At 37.3% G+C, this 9,658-nt stretch overlaps 1 protein-coding gene across 4 annotated transcripts in view; it reads right to left on the minus strand.

Annotated features, from left to right (window-relative positions):
* Positions 1–5,060, minus strand: part of LOC126469999 (CLIP-associating protein 1-A-like) — a 237,178-nt gene extending 232,118 nt beyond the window's left edge. For 2 of the 4 annotated variants that reach the window (XM_050097463.1, XM_050097459.1), the window contains exons 1-2: positions 3,806–5,060; positions 1,438–1,500 (exon numbers count right to left, since the gene is read on the minus strand). The gene's annotated coding sequence lies outside the window, so the exon portion shown is untranslated. The remainder of the gene's footprint in view (positions 1–1,437; positions 1,501–3,805) is intronic. The other 2 variants (XM_050097462.1, XM_050097461.1) reach the window with 2 other exon arrangements.
* Between the last annotated feature and the right edge of the window lie 4,598 nt (positions 5,061–9,658).

Below are 9,658 nucleotides of genomic sequence, written 5' to 3' on the forward strand. Positions count from 1 at the left end.
CTGTTAGTACTTTATCCTGGGTTTCTTTTTTATATTAAAAAAAAACAAAAAAAAAAAAACAATCAACTACATAACTCTTCCCAGCAGATTTTATTACTAAGTTCAGTAGCAACTAAAATATATTTTACTTATAAATTTGATGGTGATGTTTATTTCAACAACTATGTCACCCATTTTATAGCCACAAATCTGTTTAAAAATAAAAGTTAATTTCACTGAGTGAAATGATTTGAAAACCTACATACAAATTGCACTATTTCAATTGCAGTGGAGAAAAATTAGTTGACTGAATGATGGCAAATGTTTCACTATTCTGTGAAAAGAATAGCACTTCAAAAACAAGAAATTATTTAATGAACTAATGTTAATTTTGTATTAGGTCACCAAATTACTAATGTGAACAAACACTTTTGATGGTATATCATCTTACCTATATAATAAACACAAATGGAACACTTCCATCCAACAAGATTGCTGAAAGGAATGAGCCCACAAGCAGACATTACTTTATTCTATACAAGTGTTTCACCTAAGATTTGAATGCTTCTGCAATAAACATCACAGGTACCATGACTGCCCAGCACAAGTAAATTTTGTAGTGGCTTTAGCTTAAGAAATTACAGTGAGATATATATTAAATGAAGCAGAACCACTCTGCTCTCATTTTTTTTATTGTCTAACTTTTTATTACTGGCGATAGCACATTAACACACTCACGTAAACAGAAAAACAGCATCTGCAAATATTAACTATTTCCTTCTTTCAAAAAGTAGTAAATAAATATTTCGGGTCGACAGAAGCGTCCGATCCCACACGTGGGCTTTGACCCGTGACGTAAGGGTGTTGTCGTGTGTGACGTCATGACGGCGCGGAGTTTGGTTTGAGTGTGGCTGTCTCCAGTTCTGTTTTATCTTATTTTATTTACTTTTCTGATCTGTTCATCCTATCTCGTGAGGATTTTTTTTTTTTTTAATTTAAAAACACGTATTACTTATTTAAATTATCTGTTTACTCCAATTTCTGTCTTAGTTTATTATATTTATCTTTCTGATCTGTTCGTTCTATCCCGTGAGAATATTTTTTAAAAAAAAAAGACAAAAAACACTAATCAGCTACTGAAGCATCTTTATCTTCTATGGGTTGCGGGGGTTACGACCCCTGGGGAGGTGGGTGGGTATTCATGCATGGCTGTCTTCACTTACACATTGTAGCTACGCAAGGCGTCTAAATTTGTTTATATTTAGTTTGACCCCCACCCAAAACACCCCATTTCCCGCGCTTGTCCCGTTAGTGTCATTAGGCTTCTTGTGGAAAGTGTGTGTGTGTTTGTTTTTGTTTCCGCCATATTTGTGATGTCATGGGTCAAAGCAGATGGGCGGGATCGGACGCTTCCGTATTTCCAATATTTTAATTGCAATGTAATTTCAACTCACTTACCTGTATCAAGTAATTTACTGCACCAGAAATGCAGCTAACCGTGAACTGGATAGATAGCAAGCCCTGAAAATCATATATACAACTTAAAGTTTCGCTACATCAAGAAGGATATTATTATTATTATTATTATTATTATTTTGAGAAAGTGATTTATGGTACAATACTGACTCATTTTTCACAGCAAACCTGAATCTCAGATTTACTTACATACACAACAACGTAAGAAAGAACGAATATAGATGTGAAATATCGCGACAAACTAAATTATGTTTAGAGCATACAATGATAGTTAACTCCTAACAAAATTTCTCATCAACATCATTTGGTTGCAGATGATAAGCTATCTTTAATAAATAACACACAAGTGGTCCTGAAAAACCATGCAAACCGAGTGTGAAGATATTAACAAAAAGAAACAAATTGTTTGTTTGAAATAAATATCCACATAATTTAGTAATCATTTAGTAAAAATGTTCACATTACAGATTAAATAAAACAGAAACCCACTGATAATGGCACAGAGGTGCTGAAACATGTTTGAGAACTTGGAAAAAAAGGTGTTTTGCATCCAACAATACTGCACACACCTCTTCAAAGATACTGGAATGCCTCTACTCTTTCCAATACACATTCTCTTTAACCATATTATATTCAAGTAACAGTTCCCAAATACACATCCATCTCATTACAACTGCATTTGTATTAAAACTTCCATAAAACAGCAATGCTTACAGTACTATCAAAATTTTCTGCTATATCAAAAACAACATACAAAGGATATGCCAAATGCTTCATCAGTCTCCATCCACAATATCATTCAAAGGCATACAGTTGATAAAACTATGAGGAAAAACACAAAGAAGAAAAAAAATGGACTTCCATCAGCCAACTATGGAATATTCATTACACCTTATCACTTTTTATCCACTTTCAGATCTGTACTTAAACTGCAGGAACATTCACCACAAGACACAAAATGATGCAAGTCACACATCAACGTAAGAACACCCTTACTTCTATGCCATAAAAAAATAAATCCAATAGCATGACAGTTTACAAACATGCAGCTAAAATAACATACAACTAAATGGTAACAATTACATAGCGGGGGGGGGGGCTTATATTTTTCAGGGTTTGTTTTTATAGCAAAAAATGGGTTAAATATGGCATAAACATAGACACTGGGTTATGCTATAGCTCAATCTGTTACCACAAACTGGATTTGGCATTCATACTTTTTGGCTTCGTCAACTCAAAACTAAATTCTTACCACCTAACCCAGACCCCAAGCTAAGCCATAGTCAATCTGTCACCACAACCAAAATTTCAGAGAAGGGAGGGGCACCAACAGCACACTCTAGCCTACACTAGTGGAATGAGGTCATGAAAAAGAGACATGCAAAGTACTCTACAAGCATCAGAACCTTAACCACCATACAAATGGAACAAATTCTTATGTTTGTTTAATACTGTAACTGAAAACCTGATACATTAAATTACATGTTTCTATGATTATTGTGCATATTCTGTGAGTATACAACAATCAAAGAACATGTGTAATGATTATTCACCACTGAACCTCTGACAAAAGAAGCAAATTTGCTATGAGATATAAATAGCATATAAATTATTATCATGTACACACTGGCATGCCACAGCAAACAGAAACTCTCCACAACTAAGTAACTACAATGACAATTTCAGGATGTCTGCAGTAATTTTCTATCCATAGGCTACTGTTAACAAAACTGGGAGGAATCAATTTCATAGTAAAGTAAGCAGCAGTAGTTCATAATATCAGAACAGAGGATTACTGTTTTCACTTTTTATTCATGGCACTGTCTATACCGTAAAGCTTACGCAAACATAACAATGAGGCTGTTAAGAACTCCTTTGAATTAGAGATTTACATTCAAAGTTATGAGGCCCCAAAATCTGATATACATTCTCCCTTAAACTTCGGCACATGCAAACACCTACATGACTGTCAGCAGTGTGCCTGTCTGCTTACAATGACAAAGGTATGTAAACAGACTACTACTTGAAAACTGAATTCATTAAATATGTTCCATTATTTTTCTGCATCGCTGAATATCAGTTCATGAACGTCTGCACTACAATGACATCACACTAGCACTCATCTGTGGCAATTAACAAGCAGAACTAAACAAGCAATGAAATCACAGAAGCAGACAAATGAATCATGAATAAAGGCGAGGCCATATTTGATTACTGCCACCACTAATAAAGGAACTACTAGGAGTACTATTATGTGACTTTTAGGAGTCCCATACTTTTCTATATCAACTGCTGAACAGACAACCCTACTACAAATAATAGTTTACCATGGCTGTGGACCATCACTTACCTTATAGAGAAAGGTGAGACTGAGTGATGGCCCGTTTCTTTTTCCTGCATTTCACACTTTCGCTATTATTTCCATTAGCAGTTATTATAACTTTTTAAACAGTAAATTAATTCTTTTGTGTAAAGATGCACTTAAAACATTTATTGGAGAGTTTAGTCAATGACAACTTATACAGAGGTCATACACACAAACTGTATCAACCTGAAAGTTAGCACAGAATTGTTTACAACTTTATCAATCATACTGGGGCAGGGGTGGATTAGCGGTTGGTCTGTTTTTGTTTTTATTTCTCTGACGACAAAGGTTACTGATTTGTTCATAATGCACTGTCCACAATAAACAACGGGAGAGCAATTTCTACCACAACGATACAAATACATACAAGGCAGAATCGCCTTATTGATAGCGCGTGAGAGAACAAGAAAAATTCTGTGACATAGCAATCCTAAAAGAACACTTACAGTTTTCGCACCCTGCTTAATCACATGGCTCTTTCGCTTCGTGACGTACCTCAATTTGGAGCTGCTTTATTAATCGGCACTTAACTAAACCAACATTCATTGGTTTGTCCACATCCCAGCATTTTGCAGAAACGATACACTTAAAGCACAGGTGAATCAGCAGTTGTCATTATTTTGTTTTGTAAAGAATGCCATGCTTCTGCTACTGTTCTAAATGATAGTCTACCATTAGTATCGGTTTCCTTATGTTGTTAAGAAATGATGGTACCGGAACTTTGCGCGTCTCTACTAAAGCAGCCTTGCCGAACAAATGTACACAACTATTCCATAAGCAATAATAAAACACTGAGGCTTGTGAAGTTACTTTGTGAAATCATCTACACAAAGCTATAAAACTGTTCCACATAGGTAGTGCGGCGGCGTATTAAGTAAACAAACTGCTAGCATCTACCTTCACCTTCGTGGGTGTGTTCCAAAGGAAAGAGTTTTTCGTTTCATAAATATCACAGTGACACTGAAAAAACATACGCTGACGCTGTTCGTGTACAGTTCATCTTCTATATTATGTCCTATTCTGTGACTTAGCGACAATCAATAACAGAAACTAGATATGACAGTTTATATATCGTGCAGTGATAACTTTAGTTATTCGCATCAATTATTGTTTACTTAAATAACCACAAAAACAAACAAAAAATTAACTGATTCATCGTTGCACAAAAAGGCAAATTACTGCACTTGAGAAACAACTCATTAACACCACTTCCAAAAACCATAACTCCCACTCTATCATAATGTCACAGCATTAACTCAGTACACTAACGTAATCAAAGATACTAAGTACAGATACACCCAGATCCAGAGTCTCACAGGGTATAGAGCAAAGGCAGTGATCACTGAGCAAGGAGAAAACAAATAAAATCTTTGACCGAGCTCTTGGCTTCATGCAAAGGCTTTTCCGCACGCAACGATCTACCTGCACAGTACTCACACGTCAAATCTGCGCAGAGAAATCGTAGGGGGTGGACAGGAAATGTACAGTAAATGAGATGCGCGTGAAATTGGAATCTTGTGCAAAATTACTGAAATGTGTGGGCATAAATCACGACTGCCTGATAAATTGTATCCTGTGAACTGAAAATCGCCGCAAAACGCGTGCGAAACGTTAAGATTCAATATTCCTACATCCGGATACGAATCTTTGCGTGTCAAAAACATATAAATAAAGTTGTTTCGCGTTTTGAGGGATGTCCAGTTGCAGAAATCTAGAGGGAAGAAGAGAATTTATCTGTTAAAGATACTATGCCTAATTTCAAAGCACGCTCTAGGAAAATGCACAAATGAGATAACAGAAAACTCTGCAGAATACATCACTAAAAATGAAGATAAGAAAGAATATAAATACATATTACAATGCTCTTGTGCTTTCTTACTGTAAGGACAACGATTATAAGGGACAGTCAAATAAAAACGAGACATTGCAAAGTAGTAAGTAAACTGTTTATTATCTAAAAAGAAATCGCAGTAACATACACATATACCAATGTGAAACAAGACCGTCAGCCCTTCAACAAAAAATGTTTGCAGCTGCTTACGGAGCCATGATTACACATCTTTGTCCGAAGCAAATGGACGGCCACAAATCTCACGCGCCAGGGTTCCAAAATGTGGAAATCACATGGGACGAGATAGAGATTGTATGGAAGGTGACAAGGGCTTCCCGGTGAAACGTATGCAGCGTAGTCAAATCAACCTTGGCAACAAATGGGCCAGCTGATCACTCAAGATAATTGTTCTTGATCACTGGTAACTTCTTGGTGTACAAAAATATTTGTCATGACTGCGAACTAAATATCTGGTAGGTCAGGTATAAATGGTGGCGACCGGAGCTGCAAAAACAATACGGAAGAACCGATTGAGCCAACGGACGGACAGTTCGTTCGTTGTTTCTGAGTGCAGTCACGAATCTAAAGTAACCACTGCATCTTTGTCACGCTTTTATTTGAATATTGATTAAGTGGATCGTTGTCTCATAGGTATCATTTGGATATCAGGTCCGTGAAGCCAGCAACAGAGAAAGATTACTAGATACCTTATATTACATATGTTACATTTGACTTATCAGCGACACCTCGTGAGCTGTTGTTAACGTACAGTTGTCACAGTAGTCACACTGATTGGCACTGAAATGAAGTTACAACAGTTACACTCCCTGGAGATGACATTGTATGGACAAATACAATGGACTTAGCATCATTAGAAAAGCCTGTGAAAAGAACTCATAAAGTCTCAGTGCTTTAGAACACCGCAGCATTGAGAAAATTCAGCAGAGTAGAAAATTTTCAATCAGCAAGTTATACATAATTTTCTCAATTTATGTCTTGCTTGGTACAAAAGTATGCTGTCTAACCAATTTTTTCCAGGCAGTAACTCACAGCAAAGGCTGCTGAAACAGATGAGCAAAAAATAATGTGGACAAGAGGAAGTAAGGAGAATGACACCGGCATTCTATCCATCTGACCAAAGAAGGAAAAATTATTGAATTACATAAACCAGATGAAGACAGGACAGGGCATCAGGTGAAGTAAAGCAAAGAGCCAATTTGCTACCTAGTACTGGAGTAGAAATTTATAGTACACTTCAACAATTGTTTCCAGACAGGGATCTGGGTGAATTATATAAACATTAAAGAAAAACTATCAGCATTATTCAAAAGTAAAATCCTCATAGCAACAGCATGCCACAGCTTTACAAAGCATACAAGAAATGTTATCAGTCTTTTAAGGGGTTGATTGCTATGCTCCGGGGTGTAGCTACAGATCGTAAATTTAAATGTTAATATCCTGAATGTAATTTTACGTATGTGGGTTAAGGCAGTAATGGACATGTTAATAGTACATGCACCTGGTGCCAGTTTGAGAAATGAACTAATTAGGTTAAATGAACCAACATTATGAGAGTGTTTAAGTGTTATCCAGTTTTTGAGCAGACAAAATGAACAAAAAGGATGCTACATAATATGGGAAATGAAGTTTTCAAAACAGAATTTCATGGCTGCAGAAAAGTAGGCAGGAGTACAAGTATACCCCTAAAAAGCTATAAATATGAGATCAGTTAGAAATACAAATAACAGAAAATGAAGTAAATTGGTGTGCCAAGTGTTTCATTACACGTGGTAGGGAAGTATGCTATTACAAAGAAACAAAATGTTTAAACTGTAGTAATAAAGGGCATAAGACAGAAGTAGGCCTACAAGAACAAAGTAAGAAAATTAGGTATAATACATAAAATGAAGTAAGTGAAGGTGCAGACAAAGATTTCAAAAATAAAGTATACTAAGTAATATTGATTAGTGCTAAACCAGTAATAGTAGGTGTGGAAATAAATGGGAATAAAGTACAGTTCAAAGTAGATACAGAATTTTCCGAAACTATAGCAAAATTGTGCAACTCTAATTTACCAGATCATGGAAGTTAAGCAAATTTAATGATATGCTTTCAAGCCACAGTGACCAGCCTACTAAAATAAAAGAATAGTGTGCTGCAAATGCTCAATATAAGAGTACAGTAGTACTAGCAACACTTCGAGTGACACAGTGTCCAGCAGCTACATACATTATGGGATTCTACCTCATTGGAAAAGTCAGGTTTACAGTCAGTGATTCAGCAGATCAGATACAAGTAATGGCTAAAAACAGGAATGTGCAAAGCCCTGTACGAGGGTTAGCACTTTAATAGTGGCACCTATTTATTTACAACTTATACAACAAGTTGTCACCAGCATTTCATATAGCCCACTGCTAGCAATGTCGAATTCTTAGAATACCCTAAGTAGCACCAGTTGTGTTGATAGTTTGAGTGGAGCCACCTATTGCTCAATGAATCTCTGTAACAGTTCTGAAGCAACTGACACGAAATGCTTCCTTCAATTTAGGAATCAAGTTGAAGTCACAAGGGCTTAAGGCTGAGAAGTTTGTTTGGTCGTACAGCACTTTCCAGCCTCATCAATTGAACAAATCAGTTGCAACTTGCACTAGATGCACCTGAGCATTGTCCTGCAAAATGATGGGTGGGTCCTGAAGAGAGTGTTGCCACTTCTTTCTCTAAGCTGGTCACAGGCTGTGTTCCAAAACTGAAACACTTAGATAAAGAAGCAGTGACTGGTTTGTTCGAGTGATGGGGCCAGGAAGTGCTGCACCATCCATCACACTCCCCAGACTTATGCCCTTGTGATTTCAACTTGATTTCTAAACTGAAGGAAGAACTTCATGACATTAGCTTCAGAACTGTTACAGATATTTGTTGGGCAGTAGACCAGTCCACTCGAATTATCAACACAGCTGGCACTGCTAATGGTATCCTGTAACTTTCACATCACTGGCAATGAATTATACACAATGTTGGTGACACCTCTGAAGGACTGTAAAACTTTGAAGCATGTATTTATTTTGTCGTACAAGTTGTAAATAAGTAATTGCCACTATTGAGGATCCAACTCTTGCACAAAGTACAATGGAAGTTTTGGTGAAATGTCAGGAAGTGCACAAGGTTACAAGGTGCATACACCAATGGGTCAAAACATTATGACCACAGTCCACCATGAGGTTTTATGGTGCCTGGTGGTGCTGAGGTAACGTGACACAGTAAGAGAATTGTATGAGAAGAGCAGAGATGAATGGAAAATCATTGTAGCAACGATAAGAGGCACAAATGCGGAAATCCACTGACTTAAGCGACTCTGATAAATGTTACATTGTTGTGGCCCAGTGCCTGGGAACGAGCACCTCAGAAATGGTGAAGCTGGTCACCTGTTCTCATGCTACTGTTATGAGCATCTATGCTGAAAGATGCTAAAATCACGGTTAGGTGACAAGAAGTTGGATCTCCACACCTCATCACAGAACATAGGGATCAGAGGCTTACCCACTCTCTAAAGCAGGATGGGTGGAGATCTAATGACATAGTACAGTGCTGATGCAAGCATAAGTGCTTTGGTGCACATCATTCAGTACACATTGTTGAACATGGTGTTCCACAGCAGAGGACCCATACGTGTTCCCATGTTCATCTAACATCATCAATTATGATTACAGTGGGCCCAGTGTCATCAAGATTGGACGGTGGATCAATGGAATTGTGTCCCCAGGTCGGATGAATCCCATTTATTGTTAAAACAGGTCAATGGTCATGTCCAGATAAGCTGTCATCCAGGCAAACAGCTACTTGAAACATGCATTGTCTTGAAGGGTGCAGGCCGGTGGCAGCAGTATTGTGTTATGGAGTCTATCATCTGGGCTCCCATGGAACCTGTGATAGTAATCAAAGGACCTATGACTCTTATGCTGGATGTCTTCCCCAAAAGCAATGGCCGGCCGAAGTGGCCGTGCGGTTAA

The sequence above is a fragment of the Schistocerca serialis genome, chromosome 3 (assembly GCF_023864345.2).
Source record: "Schistocerca serialis cubense isolate TAMUIC-IGC-003099 chromosome 3, iqSchSeri2.2, whole genome shotgun sequence".
NCBI classification, from domain to species: Eukaryota; Metazoa; Arthropoda; class Insecta; order Orthoptera; family Acrididae; genus Schistocerca; species Schistocerca serialis.